General features: G+C 36.0%; 1 pseudogene; it reads left to right on the top strand.

Annotated features, from left to right (window-relative positions):
- Window positions 1–10,368: 10,368 nt before the first annotated feature.
- LOC123925188 lies at window positions 10,369–11,673 on the top strand (annotated as a pseudogene).
- The last annotated feature ends 983 nt before the right edge of the window (window positions 11,674–12,656 follow it).

The raw sequence follows: 12,656 nt of genomic DNA, 5'->3' as shown, positions 1-12,656 counted from the left end.
AAATTTGTCATTTTTTTAAAGATCTATTTATTAATTTGAGAGCCCCCTTACATGTGCAAGCAAGGGAGGGGCAAAGGGAGAGGGAGAAGAGAAGCAGACGCCCTGCTGAGGGCAGAGCCAGAGGCCCAGGACTATGAGATCATGACCTGAGCTGAAATCAAGAGTTGGCCATTTAACCAACTGAGCCACCCAGGTGCCCAAAATTTCTGTCATTTAAATAAACATTTTTATGAAATCGTATATATCAGGTACAAAATAAACATAAAAATAACTCCATATTTTAGGAAATGAATCTTTTTCAAAGCTATGGTTACCTGTATACTTCCTAAAGAGAAATACACTTTAAAGAGCATAAAATGTAAAACGATTAGTTCCATATAGACTATAAATGAAAAAAACTGGTGATAATGACATTGCTGTTTTAAAGATTTAATATCTTATTTTACTCAGTATTGTATTTCAAAAATAAGATGGGGCTTATCAAATTAGATATGATAAAAAATGTGACAAGATGACTTCTTTGAGAAACACAAAGTAAATGTGAAAAATAATAGAAATTTTAATGTTCAAAAACTAATAAGCCAATACAGTAGCATAATCCAAATTTTTTAAAAATACAAAGATATTATATAGATCTTTCATTTAATTCACTAAAAATGTATTGGATAACTATATTTGTGAGTAGTCAAATCCATAGAAAATATGAAAAGGATAGAAAAATAGGCTAATGGAGCATACTCTCAATAAAGCAGCAATCAGGAAGCAATAATTTTGTATTAAGCTCCATTTCATTTTAGTTATTTTAAAATCATCAAAATAATTCCAGGAAATAAGGGAAGATAGATATGGATCAACTCGGACAAAAGTCACTCAGTATGGTTATTGCTATATAATGATTATTCTTTAAAATAATCTAAGATTTGCCATTAAAATTATTTTACTATTATTTGAACTATATTTTAAGGGTAATGCATTATGAAGAACATTTTGGTTTAAAATATGTAGTTACTCTTGGATGTTTGAGGCTAAGAAAACATTAAATTGGCCTTTAATAAACACTAGATCTAAATTTAAGTTTGAAGAAATTGAATCAATTTTCTGCAAAAATATTTGTGAAAGGATCGTAGAATGGTTTTACTTAGGAATTAAAAAAAAAAAATACTGAAACAGTTTGAAACATTCTTTAGCCCTTCAGTGCCCCACCCAGAAACTTCAAGCCTTGTCACTTTCTTAGGCTTGCCAACATCTCCATCTCTTTCCCTATGGGCATTCTCCAAAGCCCTAAGTCCTCTGCCCACATACACTGCAGATTGGTAGTAGTGTTAAGAAATTAACGCCTTAAATAAAATCTTTTTAAAAAATAAATAAATAAAATAAAGGGACACCTGTGTGGCTCAGTTAAACGGCTGCCTTCGGCTCAGGTCATGATTTTGGGGTCCTGGGATCAAGTCCTGCATCAGGCTCCTTGCTCCACAGGGAGCCTGCTTCTCTCTCTGCCTCTGCCTGCCACTCTGCCTGCTTGTGAGCTCTCTCTCTCTCTCTCTGACAAACAAAATCTTAAAAAAAAAAAAAAAATTAACGCCTTCAAGAGCATCTCTCAACTAATGACTGATAGGAGTTTTTATGTACATACATCAGCTCCCTTAAGATAATTTTGAGGCATGTGTTTTACACCATTTCCAGAATTTCCCCCTTGAAATAAGGTCCAGACACTCACAAGGTAGATGGTGTTCCCATTGTTAACTTCTCCTTAACTGCCCCGCTGCCATGTTGATGTTCCCTGCGCCTCCCAAATAAACTACTTTCATTCATTTTCTTTGCTCCAGACCTGGTTCTGGGCGAAGCCAAATCCAGATACAAATATGCTTCTTCTTAGTCACTTAACTTTCAATAATACAGAATCTATATTAAGCATCTATGGGTTGTATATGAATGTATTATGATAAAAGGGGAAAGTTTGATGAATGGGACTAGTGCATGTCACATAACCATGTAGAATAGCACTGATACTATAAAATAGAAACCATCAGATAAAAATATCTTCAGTTCCCATGAACAATGTGGCATTTTCCCCTCTGTGTAAGTTTAATCTTCACCCATGCTAGGGAGCCTATTTTCCCTTCTCATCTCTAGAGCCTCCAAGTCCACTTTTATTCCACGGCGTTCTCTCTGATTTCTTTCTATGGCATCAGTTATCACTTACAGGCTTTCAGGTATCTATCTCCAGTTCCTAAATCTCGCCCAATATTCGGATCCACAGAGTAAATTCCTAACTGAACATTTCCAGTCAGATATTCCACAGGCATCTCAAACTCCAACACTCCAGTCATTACAGTTCACACCACTGGTCCTGTTTTTTTCTCCCGTGTATGACATCAAGTTTTCCAAACAAGAAACTTAAATTTTATTATTGCTTTGGTCCTCTTCTTTACCTCCATATCCAACTAACTTAAAGGTACGTAATCCTATCTCCTAAGCACTGCTACCTCGACAATTTCCACCTTATCACGTCTCGCTGAGTGTAAGCTATCATCGCCAGTCTATTGACTATTGGCTCAAGATTTTTGTCTGCCTAAAACCCACTTTCCCATTTCGCCATCACAGGCTAATTTATTTTCATATTTCAAATTCTACATTATATATATATTTATTCATCTGTTCAGTAAAACTGTTTTGAATGTCAACATGGTGTCAAGATTTATTGTGGACACTAAGAATAAGTACATCAATGAATAATACAGATGGAGTTCAAGCTCTGCTGGGTCTCAAACAAAAGCATGGGAAGGAGTGACATGAGGGGTTATGGAGGAAAATAAATTAGGGTTGGTGAATAAAACATCATGGAGAGAATAGAGCGGCCAGGGAAACTACTCTGATGAAATGTATATCGGAGCAGAGACCTGCATGAACTAAGGGAGTGAACTATACAATTATTTACGGGGAGCAGTTTCCAAGATGATAGAACAGCCAGAATAAGGATGCCCTTAGGTAAAAGTAGGTTGTATGATTTAGGAAGAACAGATATCAGTTTTTTTATATCTCAATGTCCTGACATTTTTGGTCTATTTTATATGACTCTCCTCTGAGTTTTTACAGTATACTGTCCCTCTATCCTATAAACTGATACACTTTATGTAATAATCACCTGCTTGGTGACTTTTTTAGACTCCTAAGCAAACACTTCAAGGACAGAGTCACTGCCTAACATATTCTCTGTGCCTGGTGTACAGTGTCTATAATAAAAAGGCTCAATATATATTTTATCAAAAATGAAAATATAAGAAGAAGGCATTCATATACAACCATACAAACATATATATGTGTCTGTATATATACATTTTTTTTTCATTTTTGCCCCATTTTAAAATATTTGCTTACGTATGTTTCCAACCATGAACTAAAAATAAATAAATAAATACTCAGAAGGTGGTTACAGAGCCCGTGAACTGGACACAAGGCATCGGTGGCTCCCAAGACCCACTCACTTTCCACTTCCCACTCTTGCGTTAGACAAGCCCGGCTGCCGCCTGGGTTGGCGCTGCCTACCTGGGCTCCTGGGGCTTTTCACTCTCAGAATCTGGCACAGGCATGGCCGAGCAGGGCGAAGGTGGCTCCAAGAGAGCCCGTGGTGGGTAGAGAGCCAGGTGCCTGCCTTGACTGTCCCCACTGGGGCTCCAGTTGCTTTCACCGCTCACACCCACCAGAGCTCGCGGGCGGCTGGGGGTGGCTTAGACCTGCAGTGGCTGCCACGTAGCAGAGCTTCTGCGTCTGCGCCAGCTGATTTAGCACAGCTGCAGCTGCGGGGCCCCACTGTCTGGCTCCTCCCCTCCTCCACCAGCTTGTGCAGGTCTCCATGAAGATATTTCTTAGTAACATATATGTATGTTAAAGTATATATTACATGCATATAACATAAAGTGTACATATTAAGTATATCTGTATTATATGTATGCATACACATCATACTCGTTCTTTTTCTGGAGAAATCTGCCAGGTTATTTGATACTAAAAGTGGAGCTGGAGAACATGATCTTAAGGATGAGTTTTCTGAATTGAGTCCAGAGTTTTTGGAATTGGTTCTCAAACCTGATTAGATTTTAAAGATGTTCATCACTCTATTTCTGGTGGTAAAGAAGGCAATGGTATCTATGGTGTGATGCAGCCTTACAGATAAGCAAAATATCATTGCTCAATATTCTTTTTTAAAAATACCATGTTGGGGGCGCCTAGGTGGCCCAGTCCGTTAAGCCTGTGCCTTTGGCTCAGGTCATGATCCCAGGGTTCTGGAATCAAGCCCCACTGCGGGCTTCCTGCTCAGCATGGAGCCTGTCTCTCTCTTTCTCCCTCTGCGTGCTGCTCTGTCTTCTTGTGCTCTCTCTCCCTGTCAAATAAAAAAATAAAACCTTTTAAAAATATACCATTTTAGGGAAGTCTGGGTGGCTTAGTTGGTTAAGCATCTGCCTTTGGCTCAGGCCATGGTACCAGGGTCCTGGGATCAAGTCCCATTTCAGGTTCCTTGCTCAGTGAGGAGCCTGCTTCTCACTCTGCCTGCAGCTCCCCCTGTTTGTGCTCTCTCTCTCTCTGTGTCTCTGACAAATAAGTAAATAAAATCTTTAATAATAATAATAATAATAAATACCATTTTAGGTTCACCTGGGTGGCATAGTCTAGTAAGCCTGGGACTCTTAGTTTCAGCTCAGGATCGGAGTCCTGAGATTGGTGAGTGTTGGGCTCCACACTCAATGAGGAATCTGCTTGAGTTTCTCTCTCACTCTCCTTCTGTTCTCCCCCTCCATGCTTGTTTTCTCTATCTAAAAATAAATAAATGAATCTCTAAAAATACCATTTTAATGAAGCATTCTTCAACATCTCTTTTTACTTTTGGATAAATATGTGCAAATTTAAAACCCTATCTTCATTGAACTGTCTTTTAAAGTGTTAAATGCTTAATTATTTTCCATGGGGTAGGATGAATATCTTCAGTTAATTTTTTATATTGAAGTACAACACACATCCAGAAAAGAGGAAAGGCATATATGTATATAGCTCTTTAAATTATCAAAAAGTTAGCAAACCTATTTAAATATTGCCTAGGCTAACAATAGGACAGCATCTCAAACACCTCCTTTCATGCCCTTTCTGATTACTACTATTTCGTTTCAGGTCATGATCTCAGGGTTGTGAGATCAAGCATCAGCGTCTGCACTCCCTTTTTAAATTTTAATCGCTTTATAACACAGGTTCAGATAGCTATCTTTCCTGACAGCTCTTTGAATATTTGATAATTACATATGAGACAGAATAATGTATAATATGAAAATTGTACTAAGGTTTTTGAAATAATTATGTTTATTTTTTTAACGGGCTCCTTTTAAAAACAAATGACAACAACAAAAAATAAAAACGACAGAAACAACCAATGGTTGTTGACAGTAAAAAGAAGAAGCAATGCCAAACAGAAACTTTCTTCACTAAAATATAATAAAAAAGATCATAGTTTCCACATTTGAATGGTCTGATATTGAAGAGATCCAAAGCAGAAGATTTGAGGAGTCATTGTATGCTAATCTGGGTAAAGCTAAGGGTGTGAACAAAGGAAAGTGATTTTTATTTATATCTCTATGAGTTCACTTATTGATAACTAAATTATGTGAAGCTTACAAGTTTGAGAATTATTGCTTATCTTACTAACTCTGATCAAGTCAATGTTGGTAGGACACTATGTGTCTAAAATTATCACTGTATAAGTTCTAAACACAATGCTACACTGTATTAACTAGGGACATGCAAAAGGCTCACCGACCTTGTTACATTCTTTATTGTCAAAGAGGTAGCTTGAAACAAACAGAAGGTTAAACAGTATATTTTTTAAAAAAGTAAAATTTCCAAGTTCTTTCTAAAACATGGAAGCTTGCATATTTAACATTAAACTGATTATGAAATAATCAAAGTAAGATCCTTATTTCATTAAAATATTCAGTAATGTGGCAGGATACAAAATCAATGCACAGAAATCAGTTGCTTTCTTACACACTAACAATGAAAATATAGAAAGGGAAATTATTAAAATATTTAAAACATGTTTAAGGTTTTATTGAGGACTAGAAACTAAATCTATTTATCTCATCATATTTTCAGTTCTGACTCAATTATCTTAGCAATTGAAAATATATTAATTTCTATCACTTTGTTTCTGTTAGTTAGAAACTCCAAGTCAGGGTATAAATACTTGAGATCTAGGACAACAAATAAAGTTTCCCTAGAGCCACCCAGAGCACCTACAGCAGGTGGTTATGGACCAGTACTTCAAAAATAAAAAAATAAAATGACCAAATATTTTGACTGATTTACAAACTATCAAATGATTGACTTATGAACCTGTTTATAAACATTATCATATTTGGTGGGTACTGTTCACAAAGAAACTTATTTCAGATTTATTTCCCTTGTGGCTTATTAACATTAGGACTAAGTCAGAGTGTATCTATGTGTATCTATCTATGTATATCTATCTATATACACATATTTAGAGAAAGAAATAGATTTATCTGTAGTGGAAATGTAGACAATGTCAAACTTTAAAAATTTAGTTCATCATAGTAATTCTAACATATTATAAATATTTTGATTGCAATAGCACTAAGTGCAATGCAAACGATTGATTAATTGATTTGGGTCCAAGTATTTTTTGTTAAATAAAGAACATACTGATTTCATTATCAAAATTTTGTTTGTAGCAGAATTATCTGAGTAGATTTCAAGCCAGTGGGTCTCTGATGACCTTATATACCTGTATCTCTGATGCACACCACCTTTTAGTGCTGGTCAGTTATACCATCATTACTCATGGATGGTTCCTCCAGTGAGATGCAAAGTTTAGGCTCAGATTTTCCTTTTTTTTTTTTTCCCCCCTCCCCAAAGTAAGAACTTGAGAAAAATGAGTCACATATGACATCACCAATGATAAAAGAATTCCATAGAAGTTAGATTTTTGAAGGATACCCGAACATAGAAATGGTCTGTTACTAAACACTTTCCTAATTTTTATTTCAAAGAATAAGCCTGGAAGAATCCATAGGAAGAGTCAATAAGTTTATATTGTATGAGTTTGTGTGCAAACTTACATCTAAAAGGAACAGCATGCAAAATAAGTAAGTAAATAAATAAATCTTTTTTATCAAATAGAAATAAAAGAACTGCATGCCTACTAATGTAGCACTAGAAGAACCTGAACTAAAATAAAGTGTGGTGAAAATAAAATTAATTTAAAAGCTATCTTGACAACCACTTGTCTGCGTTTATACCTGAAAAATAGAAACCCTTCTGGTCATTCTATGAGTGATATTTTCCTGTAGTGGAAGATGACAATAGAATTATGACTAAAATAATTTAGAACTCTGGCCAGATCATGCTCCTTTAAAGATGGTCTTCACATAGTAATGGGAAAAGAAGAGAGTTGTTAAAAAGTGTACACTTGAGCATTCAGCTGAGTTAGGGCATGCCAATTATTCCTCCTACATAAATAATCAGATAAATTGAGATTCCTTTTGCAAACCAACTAATCAACAATGAGGAGGATGACTATAACTACAGCAAAACCCTGATTAACCATAAGAATTAATTCCAAGGAGGAAAGCAGTAACTACTGCCTCCAAAAGAAAAGCACATATAATTCTTTTTCAGAAAGAAAGTAAATTATTTCTTGATAATCCCTACTGTCTTTGAATATAGATGTCTCCTCTTGCAAGAGAGTCAGACTTAATGAGTAATGAGGAGAAAGAAAATTTCTAGTTTCTCTGTATTTAAAATGTTTCAGTTAAATATTACAAGTCAACACATGTCTTTTGAAATTCCTAATTTTTGTCTATTTTGAGGGACTAATTAAGAGTAAAATTAAAGCAGGGGGCATGTATTTTAAAACAAATATCATTATTCAGTACTCAGTTGATAAAGAAAAAATAATAATTTGTTTCACCTTTCAACATGATTTAATTCAGCAAGCAATCATTGATTTTCTGTGCTGTGTAAATCTTGGCCCTTGGTGTTACCAGAGGTACAAAAATGAATAACTTGTAGTCCCTAGCTTCAATGAGCTCATAGTCTATTGAATAAAACAGATTCATAAGCTGCCACACAAAATACCAAATAGTAATTTTATTAAAAAGGAGCAAAGCTGGGGCACCTGGGTGACTTAGTGGGTTAAAGCCTCTGCCTTCGGCTTAGGTCATGATCCCAGGGTCCTGGGATCGAGTCCCCATCGGGCTCTCTGCTCAGCAGGGAGCCTGCTTCCACCTCTCTCTCTGCCTGCCTCTCTGCCTACTTGTAATCTCTCTCTGTCAAAAAAAATAAATAAAATTTCAAAAAAAGGAGCAAAGCGCTCAACCGTTAGCGGCATCAGAATTACCTGGAGGAATTATTAAAACATAGATTGATTGGCCCACCCATAGAGTTTCTGATTCAGTAGGACCCGGATAATTTGCATTTCTCACATGGTCCCAAATTATACTTACACTGTTGCTTTTGAAATGATACTTCTAAAATCACTGCTTTAAGACTATGATAGACAAAATTATTTATTTTTACTTTAATTGTTCAACAAAGGAAGAATTCTCAGGAGACATGAACATGCTGTTTGATAATTCATTTAAATTTGATATGAGGATAAAAAATTAAGCAATATATGGAAAGGAAATAAAGACATAAAATAGAATATTGGCATCATGTGTAGAAGGTGTAGTTGGACTATGCATAGATGTATTTGACTACTAGAAAGGAGAGATATACAATGCAGATTTACTGAAAGTTTATCTTTGACAAGCAAAATAAAATCCTGTCTGTAATAAGACAGTTTACCCCATCAGAATAGCTATAATTAGACAGTATCAATTTATGACATGATTGATTGTACTTGGAACTTTTATTTATTTCTGGTTGTGCAAAATATTATATTATTTTTATAAAATGATTTGTCAGGGGGTTGTTTGTTTTAATATTTTGTTTTTTTAATCTTTAGAGAGAGAGAGTGCATGCATGAGCGCACATGAGGGGAGGAGCAGAGGAAGAGGGAAAGAAGCAGACTCTCTCTGCTGACCACAGAGCCTGACTTGGGTCTTGATCTCATAGCCCTGAGATAATGACCTTAGCCCAAATCAAGAGTTGGTAACTTAACCAACTCAGCCATCCAGATGCCCTGCTTTGTTAGTTTTTTATAATGTTAACCATACACTTGGCCTGTGATTCATCCATTTTATTCCTAGATAAAGTGCCAGGGGTAATGAAAACACATGTCAACTAAGGAAGTTTTATCTATATTAGTCTCAACCTGTAAATAACACAAAATCTATCAATGAGTGAATGAATAAAGAAAATGATCTGCGTATACACATAGGGGTGAATCTCAAAAACATACTGAGTGAAAAAGTCAGACACAAAAGTTTAAGTTTTAAAAGTAAAGTTAATCTATGATGATTGAAATCATATAACTGTTTTTCTAGGATTGGGGGTGAGAATAAATGAATAGATATATGCATATATTTGTTTATGGAAATATTCTCTTACTTGATTAGATGGTCAGGGGAATAATATCACTAAGATGGAACAGATAGGGTTTACCATATGACTGGGTATTGTTGGTAATGGTGGAAAAGAAAAAAATATGGTGACATGTTTTGAGCCTACATAAATGAATGTATGATGATGTTAATAAGTGAAATAGAAAAACAACAAAAAGTAACATTTATCAGTGTATTCATTTTATGGCTATGTAATAAATTACCATAAATGTAACAGTTTAAAACACACATTTATTATTTCACAGTTTTTGAAGCTCAGGAGTCCAAGCAAGGCTTAACCAGTTAGCTTCTTCAGGGCTCATAAGGCTGCAATCAAGTCATTAGCCAGACTGCCTTCTTTTTTGGATGCTCAAATGGTGAGAAATTCACTTCTGAGCTTTCTCAGGTTGTTGGAATAATTTATTTTCCTGTAGCTATAAGACACGTGGTAGCTGGACACTTCAAAACCAGTAATGGAAAGAGACAGGGAGAGGGAGATGGGAAGCAAGAGAAAGAGTGAGAGCAAGAGAGAGAGATACTAGCCAGATGGGTACTACAGTCTTGGCAATCTTTTGTAAATACAACCACAGACATCTTATCACCTTTGCAATATTTTATTGTTACATCAAGTCACGTGTCTTCCTGCTCTGAAGAGGAAGGATTAATACAAGAGTGTGAACACCAGGAAACAGAGATCATGGAGGTCACCTTAAAGTCTGTCCTCCACTGTAAATAAAAGTTATTTTAGATTTGTTGAATTTATAAATCTTTCCTGTGCCTATGTCAAGAAGGTAGTAGAGACTTTGGCCTTGGTAAGATGGTGGAGTACAACTTGACTATTTCCATCATACACTTTTTGGATTGGCATCTACTCTTTCCACTGCTTGAGTTTTTCTCCATAAAAGGATATATAATGAAAAAGAATTATTACAAAGGAAACTGGATCTTCTTAGTGATACCAACAGAGTCAACTTTGCTATGGATGTATAAAAAACCTTGATATTGATGATACTCCACATTTTGAATGAAAAAAGTACCACAGTTGTTGCAAAACTGAAACAGCTTCAGGCAAATGGAACCAACTGTGAAGACATCTGAAGATCCAGAAACTACGAGGCAGATGCAGTCAACCAGAGATGGCCAGATACTGTTTGACTACCTACCTGCTGGACAGGTGTGGTTTTAGGCAGGAATATTTAGATACACTCTAAAGGTACACAGAATTCCAATATGAATGTGGGAATCACTCTGGAGTAGCAGAATCTTTATTTCTTGATTGTGTTGATTCCAACAACAGACAGAAACACTTTGATTTCACTGGGGAAAACTGGCCTCTGAAATCTTAGCATAGAACTGGGATGCAGCTATGGAAGAGCTATTATGGTTAAACAGAGAATAAATCTGTGAGTTCTCAGCTTCAATCTCTTCAGCAGCAAACGTGGCCTATCCACGGCCTCTGTGTGTTTTCTTCACTCACCTCAAAGGGCATAATAACATTACCGATCGCTTCCTTTACTACCATCATAATGCAATTCCGACAATGTGTCCACATATTCTGCGTTGATTTTATACATCCATCATTTCAAATAAAGATGTTCGAAAACACCAGCAGGTACTAAAAGATCTGGTTAAAGTCATTCAACAGAGTCTTACACAGGTAAAGACTCAATTACAAAATGTGGTGAATGCTTATGTGTTAACTTTGACTTCGTGTCTTGGAAAAAAGCTGAAGGAATGTGAATCAGTTCTTGTGAATGACTTCCTGGTGGCTTGTCCTGAGAATTTCATTGCAAATGCTTATCTTTTCATATATAAGACTTTTTGTCACACCCACCTGTGTATCAGCATTAACACATGGGCAGACAGACCGAACACGACTCTGGAAGAAGCTGAAAAGTGGATTGTCAATTTGATTAGAATGCAAGACTGCATACGAAGACTGATTCTAAGTTAGGCTATGTGGTTATGGGTAACAATGCAGTCTCACCCTATCAGCAAGTGATTGAAAAGACCGAAAGCCTTTCATTTAAACACCAGATGTTGGCCATGAAAGAGGAAACTTCATCAGAAAACTGGGTCAGAGGCTTCTAACTGGGCAACTCAGGACTCCGACTTCTACTGAAGAACTGTGCAAAGACAAGATGAAAAAACTATAAACTAAAGATGAAATAATAAAACCATTATATAAAGAGTGACACGTTTTAGAAGCACTTAATACACTGAATATAAATTTTGAGAAATTTGAATAAAATTTACTGTTACATTAAGAAAAGAAGATAGCAGAACATACAAAATGATTTCTGATTACTTAAGACTACAAATATTTAATATTTGAACAGCATGCTGATAATGGCTCACACTTTCCATTACTGGGATGTAAAAGATAATAACTTAATGTCAATTTCTTTATTTTAGAATAACATAAAGTGATTTTTTTTTAGCATGATGCAGGCAAGGAAAGGAATAAATTTGCCCACCTAGATCAATTGGGCTATGAAGTTTTAAGAATAATTTGCAGGAAACATAATGAGAGATATTTTTTTTTTTTTTTTTTTTTTTTTTAGTTTATGTTTTCTATTTATTTATTTTTTTTTCAGTGTAACAGTATTCATTCTTTTTGCACAACACCCAGTGCTCCATGCAAAACGTGCCCTCCCCATCACCCACCACCTGTTCCCCCAACCTCCCACCCCTGACCCTTCAAAACCCTCAGGTTGTTTTTCAGAGTCCATAGTCTCTTATGGTTCGCCTCCCCTCCCCAATGTCCATAGCCCCCTCCCCCTCTCCCAATCCCACCTCCCCCCAGCAACCCCCAGTTTGTTTTGTGAGATTAAGAGTCATTTATGGTTTGTCTCCCTCCCAATCCCATCTTGTTTCATTTATTCTTCTCCTATCCCCCTACCCCCCCATGTTGCTTCTCCATGTCCTCATATCAGGGAGATCATATGATAGTTGTCTTTCTCCGATTGACTTATTTCACTAAGCATGATACGCTCTAGTTCCATCCACGTCGTCGCAAATGGCAAGATTTCATTTCTTTTGATGGCTGCATAGTATTCCATTGTGTATATATACCACATCTTCTTGATCCATTCATCTGTTGAT

This window comes from Meles meles, chromosome 14 (genome assembly GCF_922984935.1).
Source record: "Meles meles chromosome 14, mMelMel3.1 paternal haplotype, whole genome shotgun sequence".
Taxonomy (NCBI): domain Eukaryota; kingdom Metazoa; phylum Chordata; class Mammalia; order Carnivora; family Mustelidae; genus Meles; species Meles meles.
The sequence above is the reverse complement of the archived record's forward strand: the minus strand, read 5'-3'. Positions and strand labels throughout refer to the sequence as shown.